At 44.5% G+C, this 12,545-nt stretch overlaps 1 protein-coding gene across 29 annotated transcripts in view; it reads right to left on the reverse strand.

Moving 5' to 3' along the window:
* LOC131502943 (protein FAM156A/FAM156B-like) overlaps positions 1–12,169 on the reverse strand; it is a 50,287-nt gene extending 38,118 nt beyond the window's left edge. For 3 of the 29 annotated variants that reach the window (XR_009257271.1, XR_009257273.1, XR_009257274.1), the window contains exons 1-2: positions 11,871–12,148; positions 2,902–3,055 (exon numbers count right to left, since the gene is read on the reverse strand). The gene's annotated coding sequence lies outside the window, so the exon portion shown is untranslated. Of the gene's footprint in view, positions 1–2,901; positions 3,056–3,776; positions 3,957–4,001; positions 4,242–4,387; positions 4,408–11,870 lie in introns of those variants that run through there. The other 26 variants (XM_058714201.1, XM_058714205.1, XM_058714202.1 and 23 more) reach the window with 20 other exon arrangements.
* Between the last annotated feature and the right edge of the window lie 376 nt (positions 12,170–12,545).

Below are 12,545 nucleotides of genomic sequence, written 5' to 3' on the forward strand. Positions count from 1 at the left end.
CAAGTTTTCCATAGGAACCCACGATGATGCAACCAAGCATTGCATTTAGGCTTCCCAATGGCCCATAAGGAGAGCTGAATACTCGTTATGCTAATAAAAACATGCCCTCCACCGTGCCCCACAGACTCAATTCCTGAGTCCCCAAGGAGCCGAAGTGATAGTGCTAAGTCCTTCCAGTGAGTCAAAGGGTAGTCTTGACACCATCTTTCCAGAACATGCTTCCCGGAAATGTGGGAACAACAACAGTAACAACAACGGCTAGAATTGATCGGCAATTTGCCACATGCCGGGCACTGTCCTGATGACTTTTCTTGTCTTAACACAGTCAGTACTCTAAACTGCCCCCAAGAAGTAGCTACACTTACTACTAACTAGTGTTTCCACGTTGCTAATGGAAACGAGGCACACAGATGTTAAGTAACTTGCTCAGTGGCATCGGGCCGTAAGTGGTGCAGGCACAGGTTGCAGAAAATTCACTGTACTGTGTACTTGTTCAGTCAATATTAGGATCCAAGGGCCACTGCAAAATATTTAGAGTTACACCTAACATATAACACAAACTGATTTTATAGCACGGAACTGCATGGTATACAGAAATTTGATTTCAACAGCAATCACTTAGATGGAAGCTTGACAGGGACTGGATTCAGGATACTCTGTGGAAACAATAACTCTCCGAGCCTTGTTAGTACAGCAGACAGCACATCAGTCTCCTAGCTGAAGTTCTTGGGTTTGTGCATCAGAGAAGGCACCAAACTGTTGTCACTTCTGCACCCTCACAACAATGGAGAGAGAAGCCAGGCAGCAGAAAAACGGGACCACTGCCCTGCTCCAGTAGTTCCCAGACAAGGAGTCCTCCTAAGTCAGAACCCAAGAACTTTTTAAAAATGCACATGCTATGATCCATACCCAGTGAATCTCATTTAGCGTGGTCACAATGTTAAGAATCTGTGATTTTTAAAAAAATGTTTACTTATCGAGAGAGAGAGAGAGAGAGCGCACGCAAGAGAGCGAACATGCACGTGAGTCGGGTAGCAGCAGAGACAGAGGAAGAGAGAGAATCCCAAGTAGGCTCTGCACTGTTAGCATGGAGCCCAATGCGGAGCTCATTCTCACGAACTGTGAGATCACGTCCTGAGCCGAAATCAAGAGTCGGATACTTAACCAACTGAGCCACCCACGTGCCCTAGAATCTGTGATTTTTAACTCTGCCTAGGAGACTCTCAAGAACTTTATTAAATCCCTGTGGTAGCAAGCCTGACTTTAACGTACTGACTCTTTCCAGACAAACACACACATGAGAGACCAATCTGAAAGCACACAGAAAGCAGAACATAATGAGCACAGCCTGAGACTCAAACCAAGGGCAGGGCAGATTTTCTGAGAGGACATCACGACCCCACTGGACTTTCTCCATGAAAGCTTCGGTCTATCTCAAATCCATTCTCTTCGTGGCCAGTGGGTAGGGTTGGTGACAGAAGATGACATTAAGTTCTCATGATGGCATGGGCTTTTTCTGAGGACCACGTAAACCATATGATGTGAGGTTATGCAATCTATTCTCCCCATGTCCTCTCAGCCTTTGGTTCATTCTTACACCCACACTCCACTCCACGTCAGCCTGGAGCAACCAGAACTTGGGTGCATGTCTTCCCTTCACCTATCAAAAACCTGCCTTTGACCTTAGGAGATCATCTCCCTCTTGTCCTTTCAGCTGTCCTGTGATATCATCTGCTGTCCCGAACAGGACAGAAGCTTAAAGCCCTTGCCCAGGCCCTTACTATGGTGTCCATACCTAGAAAGGCTTGTCATCAATGAGGAGGAGAACCCCAGTCCCAGGAGCTAAGAGCCAAGACGAGCACAAAACCATCCGGGCGTGGACATTCCACAGCAGTGGTGACCTCTGAAATGAAGCTTTACCTCACATCTCAGCTGTCCCTGAAACACGTTCTTATCACAGAAAGCAGGCAGAGGATGAGGGTGCCCGGAATCCTTCCTAGGGAGTACTTCCTGGGAGTACCATGCTGCCATGGTATTTCCTCTCACCAAATCCAGGCAAGGACCAGCATATTATGTGGGTTATAACCACAATGGCACATTTTGAAAATTTCAGAGGGAGACTGTGATTGTTGAAACGATTAAAGGGAAGTATCAGTATTTAAAAAGGGAAAGTTTCAGGGAGGCAAATCTTTTTGACAGAGACTTACATAAGGTGGATTTTCCATAAATGTTAACTTCCCTGTAAATTGAGGGATACTTGCATGTTGTTTTACCTGGGAAGGTACCAATAATCCTTGACTGTTTTGGAAAATACATCAATGAAAGCAATTCTGTTCATGGCTTTGCGTCTCATACAACATGCCAGTATCACTTGGTATCTGTGGCTGTGCGTGCAGGAAATAGAATGAGGGGAACCCAAGTGTACTGACCGGATGGGTCTTCTCCAGGTTATGCTGTGAAAGGACCGGAGGAATTAAGTGGGAGATGTTCACAATGTGATCTGCCAGCGGTCACTGAACATTGCCACTTTGTTTCCATATCTGTCTCCCTCGTGTCTGCCTCGTGGAAGGCTGGAAACACACCTCTTGGTGTCTTCAGGCCAGAGGACCTGACACTCGGCAGAAGGCCAGTCCACACTTGTGGAATTGAAGTCAAATGGGAATGAATGGACCTAGTGTCATGATGATGAACCACACAGATGCCGGTCTGCAGAGGGCAGGAGGGACGTGCCACAGGTCTCAGTCTTAGGACCAATGTGGTAGGGTAAGACCAGCCTGCAGGACTGATCTCCATCACATCCCTCAGGGGTCCTAGATTTAACCAGTTAAAACAATTTGCACTAACCACAAAGGTCTAATGTAGAAAAACAGGTAACTTACTGCTTAGTTTTTCTGTACAAACCTTCTTTTTAGCTGGCCTGATGCACAAATTCAGGCACAGCACACACCGGTCGAGAAGCAGAACCTGACCTGAAAGTCTTCCAGGCTGAGGCAGTGTCGGGCTGGTCAGGGCACACACACAGGAAGGGTAATCCTAGCGGGCACACGTGATTCTCCTGAAACAGAGTTTACAATCGTTAGGGAGCCCAGAGCTGGACATACACCGAATCCGGCAACACGGCTCACCGGGGCCTCAATGTGGCCTCCCGCCACGGGCCTTCCCCTCTAGGACTCCCTGTCCACTTGGAATATTCATTTGAGCCCTTGGTTTTAGAGGGATGCCTGGAGGCAGTTATTTCCCAAAGTTGTGTCTGTCCACGACACCAGTTCATCCTCTCTCTGAGGGTGGAGGTCACGTGGAGGTGCCATGCGTGCAATGCCCAGGAGCTGGGGCCACCCCTGCTGTCCCACAGTCAGAGCTCTGGCAGGTATGGCTCGAGGCTCAGGAGTCAATTTGCATTCGCAGTGCTCACAAAGGCTTGCAAAGGCTGCACTGAGAGTGTTTCCTTAACAAATAATAGAAAATTTCCAAGAATAGTCTGGACAGACACAGGCCATTAATGTCCTCGCCTCTTCCCTCTGCTTCTCCCCAGGTGCCAGGTTTGTTTTCTCCACTGTTACAAGATCAGTGCGTACAATTCTGAAACTGAACCTTTCCCTGACTTTATTTATCCCCTGCTCTCCTCCAAACCTTTTGTAAGGAGGGCCTGTTAGCAAAAGGGACCCAAATATTTTCATAGAAAACTCTATTACATAATGAGAAAGACTCATGATCATTAGGAATTGTTCAGGATGAAATTCTGAATTTTCAAAATTTTCAAAATGGGTTTACATCACCTCCTGTCCCTTTTGTCTCTCTCCTTTATCCAGCAACCAGGCTAGAACAGGTCATACCCTTGCTGGGGGCAGCTGCTTTGAACAGTGGCCCTGCCTAACATCTTACATCAGTTTTCTCAGACACCCAGGCACCAACAGCCACAAAGTACAAAGCCACTTTTAAATCCTCCCTTTTCGCTCTCACTGCAAGTTTACTGAAACTCCTAGCAGTAAGTGGACACTTACCGGGTGACCATACAGGGGACATCCTGGTTGGAATGCCGGGAGGCACAGCCACAGCAGCAGTAAGCCAGCTGAAGAAAAGGCTGGAATGCCTTCCCCTCCGTCTTTGCCTCTAGTTTATGTAAAGCTTTTTCTAGCCCAGGCAACAAATTAAATTTGTCTTCTCCCACGTGCAGGAGACAGCAAGTTAAACTTTCAACATTTTTGTTCACCTTTGGGAAGGTCTGGATCCTTTTCCCTGGCCTCCAGAGAATAAAGACCCAAGTCATAAGTTGGCTACACTTGTTCACCTCATATCATCCAGCATGGCTAAAGCAGCCAAGGCATGCAGTGAGCCAACGCTCTTGGACTTGGACCTTTTATTTTTGCATTCCGTGTGTAACATTTACCTTTCAGAACAGCTCAGCTGCTCTTTCTTTTTTTTTTTTTAATTTTTTTTTCAACGTTTTTTATTTATTTTTGGGACAGAGAGAGACAGAGCATGAACGGGGGAGGGGCAGAGAGAGAGGGAGACACAGAATCGGAAACAGGCTCCAGGCTCCAAGCCATCAGCCCAGAGCCTGACGCGGGGCTCGAACTCATGGACCACGAGATCGTGACCTGGCTGAAGTCGGACGCTTAACCGACTGCGCCACCCAGGCGCCCCTCAGCTGCTCTTTCATATCGTGGGCACATCCATAGTCACTGAGGCACAAGCAGCTTATCATCTCTACCGTGCCATCCTTTCTTTACGCAAAGTCTTCCACCATATTTTAGTGAGTCAGGGTTTTCCTGCTAGTGAGTCCCATGGCTGCCACCATGGTTTCGGAGGTCCCAAGACCACCCTTGCTTTTGCTGCATCCCCAGGAGGACGTGAAGGTCATCCTCAGGGCTAAGATTTATTACAGCAAAAGGATAGAAAGCAAAATTGCCCAGGGGAAATGGTGCCCTGGGTAACATCTGGAGGAAACCAGTGCAAGCTTCCAAGAGTCCTTTCCCAGGAGAGTCACACAATTTGTGCCTTCAGCAACAAATCATGATAACTCATGTGAAGTGCTGTCTACCAAGGGCACCTCGTGAGTAACACAGCGTCAGAGGTTTGGGATGGATGCCTGCCCAGCACAGACCAAGATTTCAGATTCCCAGAAGGAAAGGTATTTTCATAGATGTCTATGTGTTGAGATGTTTCATAGATGTTTAACATGAAACATATTGTTTGGACAGTTTAGGAAGAATAAAGCACCCTGCTCAGGTAGGGAATGGTGGGAAACCTTCTGAAATTCAAGTTCCCGGATGCAAGATAAGGGCCAACATGCTGATGTTTGTAAGCACAGTAGTTTCAGGCCTACTACGTTAACTCTTCTCTGCACAACACCCAATAACAAGGCTTCGAAATATATAACCAAGTCAGACAGAACTGAAGGATAAATGAACAAATCTACAAGTAACAGTTATAGAGGTCAACACTCTCTCAGTCATATGCAGAAGGAATAGAAGGAAAATTAGCAATATGCGGATGAACTGAACAACACCGTGAACTACCTGGATGAAACTGACAAGTATAGAACCCTTCACATATGGAAGTTTCACCAAGGTGGACTGCATCCTGGGTCACGAAACACATATCAGAAGTTATAAAATAGTTGAAATCATACAGAGAATGTTGCCTGAGCAAAAGAAAAAAAAAACCCAATATGTAAGAAAATGTGAAGAGGAAAATCTCCAAACACAAGGAAATTACACGATACATGTCTAAATAATCCCATGGTGCAAATGGCAAGGCTCAAGGGAAATTAGAAAATATTTTGGATACTAACCGTTTATCAGATGAACTGAATGCAAATGAAAATACAACATATCCAAATTTGCAGGATGCAGCTACAGCAGTACTTAGTGTTAAATGTACCGCATCAAATGTTTGTATTAGAAAGAAGAAAGGACCCACGTTAATAATGAAAGCTTCCACCTTAAGAAACTAGAAACAGGAAATAAAAATAAACTTAAAGCAAGCAAATAAGAAAAACAGGGTTTAGAGCAAATATCAGGAAAAGAATAGAGATAGTCAATGAAACCAAAAGCTGGTTCTTCGAAAAGGTCAATAAAATTCATAAATTTCTATCCAGACTGACACAAAAAGAAAGATAAGTAAAATAAAGACACAACTTACCAATATCCAGAATGAAATAGGTTACAGAATCCAGAGAATTTGAATGGATTCTAACAAATAATCTATGCACTTACATTTGGTAATTGAGATGGAACAGAAAAATTGCTTGAAAGACACAAACTATTAAAGCTCAACCCAAACAAAACAAAACCCAACAAAACCAAAAAAAGAAAAAACCACCACCCAGGTAATCTGAAAAACATACATATATTTCTAAAATATCATTGTTAAAAACTTTCAGGAAAGAAATCTCCAGGCCCAGACGGTTTCTCTGGAAAACTGTACCACACACTTAAGAACAAGTAACAGTGTGCTATCAACAACAGCCAAATTATGGGAAAAGCTCATATGTCCATTGACTGATGAATGGATAAAGAAGAAGTGGTACATATATATACAATGGAATACTACTCGGGGATTAAAAAGAATAAAATCTTGCCATTTGCAACACTGTGGATGGAAGTAGATCGTATTATGCTAAGCAAAATAAGTCAGTCAGAGAAAGACAAATACCATACGATTTCACCCATATGTCAAATTTAAAAAACATAACAGATGAACACAGAGGAAGGGAAGCAAAGATAAGATAAAAACAGAGAGGGAGGCAAACCATAAGAGATTCTTAAATACAGAGAACAAACGGAAGATTGCTGGAGAGGTGTTGTGTGTGTGTGTGGGGGGGGGAGTGAGCTTAAATGCATCATGGGCATTAAGGAGGACACTTGTTGGGATGAGCACTGGATGTTATATGTAAGTGATGAATCACTAAATTCTACTCCTGAAACCATTACTACACTATACGCTAACTTGAATCTAAATTTTAAAAAATTCTACAAAAGTAGTAGAAATATAATAAGAAATAACAGCAATTCTACAACCTCTTCAAAGAAATAGAAGAGAGGGACCACTTCTTGAATCATTTCATCAGACTGGCATTACCCTGATATCAAAATCAGACAAAGACACTACTAGCAAATCATTCAATAATATATAAAAAGAATAATACAACATGAGCAAGTTGGGTTTATCCTGGAAATACAAAGCTGGTGTAGAATTCAAAAATCAGTTAAGAAATTATATTAGTGTATCAAAAAAAAAGACCCACATGATCATATCAATTGATGCAGAGAAAGCATCTGACCAAATTCAACAGCCATTCATGATAAAAACATTCAGCAAACTATAACCAGAAGGGAACTTTCCTAACCTGGATATAGTGTGGCCACGCACTGAAGAAGTTCTCAGACACTAGACCGAGCGGGTGTGCAGGGCTGCCTCTGTGAGAGAGCAGCAGACTGCATATAGCCCTTATTTCATATTTCATTAGATAGAGGATCAAAGAATATCAAAGCATGGATAGAGAGCACAATGGACCTTTAGACATTAACCAGACATACATTTGGTGGCTACGTGAAGGCATGCAGGGAGTACGTGAAGTTTTAAGGAGTGTCAGGGAATTACAGCGGGTTTTGTATCTTAACTGTCCTCTGGGGGATCGTGGGGCTCTGTAGCTCATAATGCTACCATGTTCGACAGCCTTGAGACCAGAACATTGCTGACGTTTCAGCTATTGCCCCGTTCACCCTCCAGGACTTACAATACTTTCTCTAGAAACAACTCCACAATACAGAGCATCTTACAAAGATACCTACACCCTCCATCCTGCTTAATGAGGAAAGACTACATGTTTTCTCCTTAAGACCAGGAATGAGGCTACGATATCCACTCTCCCCTCTGTTTACTCAGTATTTTGCTAGAAGTCCTAGTCACTCCAGTAAGGAAAGAAAAAAGAAAGGTCAGGAAGGAGGAAATAAACTTCCAATTCACAATGACGTGATTATGTATGTAGAAAATCCCATGAAATTACAGAAAAAAACCTCCTAGAACCAATACGTGAATTCAATGTTGTCACAGCATAGAAGCTGAACACAAAAAAATCAAGCAACTTTCTGCATGCTAGCAATGAACAATTACATAACAAGACAAAATACAGAAACCACCCGCAGGTACCATTTACAATCGCTTCCCCCATTCCAGTCTATCGAAACATACACAGGATGTATATGCTCAAAACCACAAAAAGCTGAGGAAAGAAATATAAGACCTAAATGAATGGAGACACATACTGTGTTCTTGGGTTGATCAAATCAAAATAATGTAGGCGTCAATAGGCCTCAAAGGAATGCAACATTTTAATACAATTCCAATAAAAAATCCCAGTAGGACTTTTTGGACATATAGACTGATTATGAAGTTTATGTGGAAAGGTAAAGGAACTAGAATAGTCAAATAATTTTGAAAATGAAAAACAAAATTGGAGGAGTAACACCGATTTTATGATTTACTGTGCAGCAACAGCCAAGATATGGAAACAATGTAAGTGTCCATGGAGGGATGAATGGATCAAGAAAATGTGCTATAAATACACAATGGAATATTAATTGGCCATAAAAAGAAAATCCTGACTTTTGCAACTAAATGGATGGGCCCTGAATGCTTTACACTGAAAGAAGACAAAGAAAGACAAATACTGTATGTTCTCACATATGTGGAAATTTAAAAAGCCAAACTCATAGAAATAGAGATTAGAATGGTGTTTGCCAGCGGTTGGGGAAAATGGTGGTCTTGGGTACAAATTTCCGGCCATAAGAAGAGTAAGTTATGGGGATCATACATACACACACACACACACACACATTTTATATATATATATATATATATATATATATATATATATATATGTATATATATATATATATATATATCATCACCGTGTATATCTTAAGCTTACTTATGTTATATATCAATAGTATCTCATTAAAGCTGAAAAAATAAAATCATCTCCAGAATGTCCAGTGGGAGCCCCTTCAGGCTATTTTCTGTGTCCTTCTGACATCACCAAATCAGTCTTTGAACTGTCCCTTATTGTTGGTACCACAAGTTTCCTTGAACTGTCCCTTATGATTGGTACCACAAGTTGAGCCAGGCTCATTTGTCCTTTCGCTCTCCCAGCCTGGGAACCCATCACTGAATGCAGAATAATATTTAGAAGCCAGGACGGTCGGGGCTAGGTGTACTTATTACTATTGGGATGTTGCTGTTTCCAGAAAGTTTGGAATACATGTATGTACACATTCAAACACACACGCATACATATGTACATCTGTATCTATCAACATATGCACATACGCACGCATACATATCATAAAGCATGAGTTCACATGGAGACCTCCAATCCCAATAGAACACCTCAGAATTTGTTTTCTTCCTTTCTGTATTTGAAATTTCCCCTTCCAAAAGTGAGAGTCGGGTCTTCCACATTTAGTGAGTTGACGAATCCTAAAGTATATAAGGCATCCCAGTTGCACACAGAGGCCCACCCTCACATGCTCTGCTGAACCAATCCCTGACCTTGACCTCCACACTCCACTGAAGTTTGAACCCTTGAGCCAGTTAGCCTTCTCCCCATCCAACCCCCAGGGACATCCTCCTTACTACCTTGGGCTCTGTCCCCAGTGCAGTCTGCCCCTATGTATGGGTGCCCTTCTCACTGTGCCTGGGCTCTGACTCCAAGTGTGGGATGCCCCTACATGCACACACTTGCCTTGCTCTGTAGCACCTAATGGCTTTAGAGCTGAACTGCTCAGGCACAGGAGGGAAGGGAAGGGAAGGGAAAGAAAAGGGAGGGGGATAGGTGAATATATCTCAATACAATCAATTAATTAAAGTGAATTGGGGCAAATCCAGGCAATATCATGAAGCCTGTGTGTTGGGTTTTTTTTTTTTTCTCATTGCTCTCCAGCTTCCCCTTCCTGCCTCTCTTCTCTGCCCCATTTCTTTCTCAGTCCGGACCTCCATCAAGTGTAGAAATGTAACGAGGGGCATGATTCCCATATTATCGCTTATATCTGCTGGCTGGCTGACATCCAAACTGGATGGTGTGGGCCCTGCAGCTCTGACACTCAAGCCTCTCATGTCTCAAGTCTTTCATGATGGAGCACAAGGTTTCACCCCTCTTAGCAATTTCAGGTGTAAACAGGAGAGAAGATTCTGGGCACTTCTTGGAGCCTCGGGTCCTTTATAAAATGGGGATGAAGACCACCTCCCTCACAGGTTGTGGGAAAAATAGAGACAGCAACACCAGACACCTTTCACTGCGCTCTATGTGTCAAACCAGTTTTGAGGGCTTTTGCCAGCATTACAGGACTCCTTGATATCCAGGAACACACTCAGTGGATTTCCCCTCAGTACTGTTGCACCTGCTGTACCTTCTGCCTGTAATGTTCTAACAATTGCAGGTAGTTCCACGGCCTGTTCCTTCACTTCCTCAGGAATCTGCTCAGTCATTACCTTCTGAGGGAGTCATTCCCTCATCACCCTGCATAAATACCAACATGATCCCCACATACTCCTTCCTCCAACCCGCCTTCTCTTTCTATGTAGCACTTGACATCCTCTGACAGTCAATACATTTACTGGCTAACTCTAGGGAATAAGACACTTTGTCAGTTTTATCCTGTGTTGTACTTCCGACTTCCAAGGAAAGTACTCAGGCACACAGCTGGTGATCAGAAAATTCTTGTGGAAGGATGGCTGGGAGTCAGGACCTTTACACACACTTCTAAGTTGCACAGGTACCCTCCAAGACACGCACTGGCCCCATTTTATTGATGCTGACACATATTTAATCCTCAGGAAACAAGTGACTTTCCCGATGACACACAACCAGGATTTGGGGGTCCGGGCTTTGGAATCATATCTGCCAGCTTCCAAACCCCTCAGTTCCTGGAAAGAGACCTCACAACCACAAAGATAAAAGATTTTACTTCTCAGACACAGACGCCAAACAGCTCAGATACCCAGGGACACCAAAAACAGATCCCTGAACACACCCTAAAAAAGATTCCAAAAATCTCTGCACAAAGAGCTCGCAACTTGAGTCACAGAATACAAAAAAACAACAGAGACCATACACACTGAAACAACTCCTGCCCCCCCCCCGCCCCGCAACAGATCAACGTGTTCACTCCAGGAAACAAATTAAATCTGCTCAGAGACCTCACATCCTAGAGAAGACTCCCAAACCCTGCAGACACCTCCCAAGCTATTACAAGGACCTCAAAATAAAAAGGGAAAGACAGAAGCTCAAATAACTCAGAAACATCACATAACCTTTATCTTTAAAGTCCCCAGACATTTCAGAGAACCCACACCTTGGACTCGCGAACAGCACAGATCCTTTACACCTTAAGATAATGCCCCCCACCCCACGCAGCTCAGAGATATCACAACCTGAAACAGAATCACAAACAGCTCAGAGACCTCATACCCTGGGGTGCAGACGCCCACACAGATCTCAACCCCACGGACATAAATGCGCAAAAAGCTCAGAAAATGCACCCCCAGATATACAGACACGCACGGCCTAAAGTCCTTATCCCGTGGCGTACAAAATCCACTCAGATAAAATACCCCATTCACTCACAATCTCCTAAAAGGCTCAGAGAGATCAAATATACTCAAACTGTGCCTGTGATGTCCTCTCTAGCCATACACATCCCCAAACTGCTTGACACACTCTACTTCCCAGGCAGGGATGCCAAACAAGCGCACAGACCTCGCCCTGGACTTAATTGATTGCATCTGTAGGATGGATGGCGCCGTGCCAAATGCGCCCGACTAGGCTTGTGACCGAGTTAGGGCTGAACAAGACTGAAAGAGCTCACGTGAAGACAGTTGCACAGTCACGGCGCGCGTCCAGCGCCAGACTCTGGCTACAAGCGAGCTGTTGCGCCGAACCTCGCCACCGACTGGGGCAGCATCCTCAGCCCCTCGGGGCAGTCAGTCGGAGAGTAGTTCAACTCGGAGAAAAACTGCGCCCTCTGAAAAGCCACACACACACACAAACAAACACACCCACACCCACACCCACCCACACCCACACCCACACCCACACACCCCTCGCCCAGAGCTCCTGCCCTCGTTGTGCCTGACCCCGCTAGATAGCCAATGGGAACGGGGTAGACGAAGACAGGGGCGGGGAGTAGGGAGTTTTTCCGGAGCCATTTTGCGCCCCGGAAGGGCTTACTCTGGCACACTCTCTCCCGGACCAATCATCACCTAGAAAGTCTCTGACCTCGCCCCCTATATATCGGAGAGCCAATCTCTCACCTCGTTGCTGCCCAGCTGGACGTAACCATGTAGAAACGGAGGGGTGGAGTCGGCGAAGTGCAAATGAATAAAGCGGCCTGAGACCCGGTGTTCACATAGGTTCACATGGGCAGGAAGAATGGAGTGGAGCGAGTGGGGAAGGACCTGGCGGCGCCATTAGCGCCTCCGCTGCGACCTGTGGCTGATGCCACACGCTGTATAAGCAGACCCTCAGTACTGTCACATACACA

Source organism: Neofelis nebulosa, chromosome X, assembly GCF_028018385.1.
Source record: "Neofelis nebulosa isolate mNeoNeb1 chromosome X, mNeoNeb1.pri, whole genome shotgun sequence".
Lineage (NCBI taxonomy): Eukaryota > Metazoa > Chordata > Mammalia > Carnivora > Felidae > Neofelis > Neofelis nebulosa.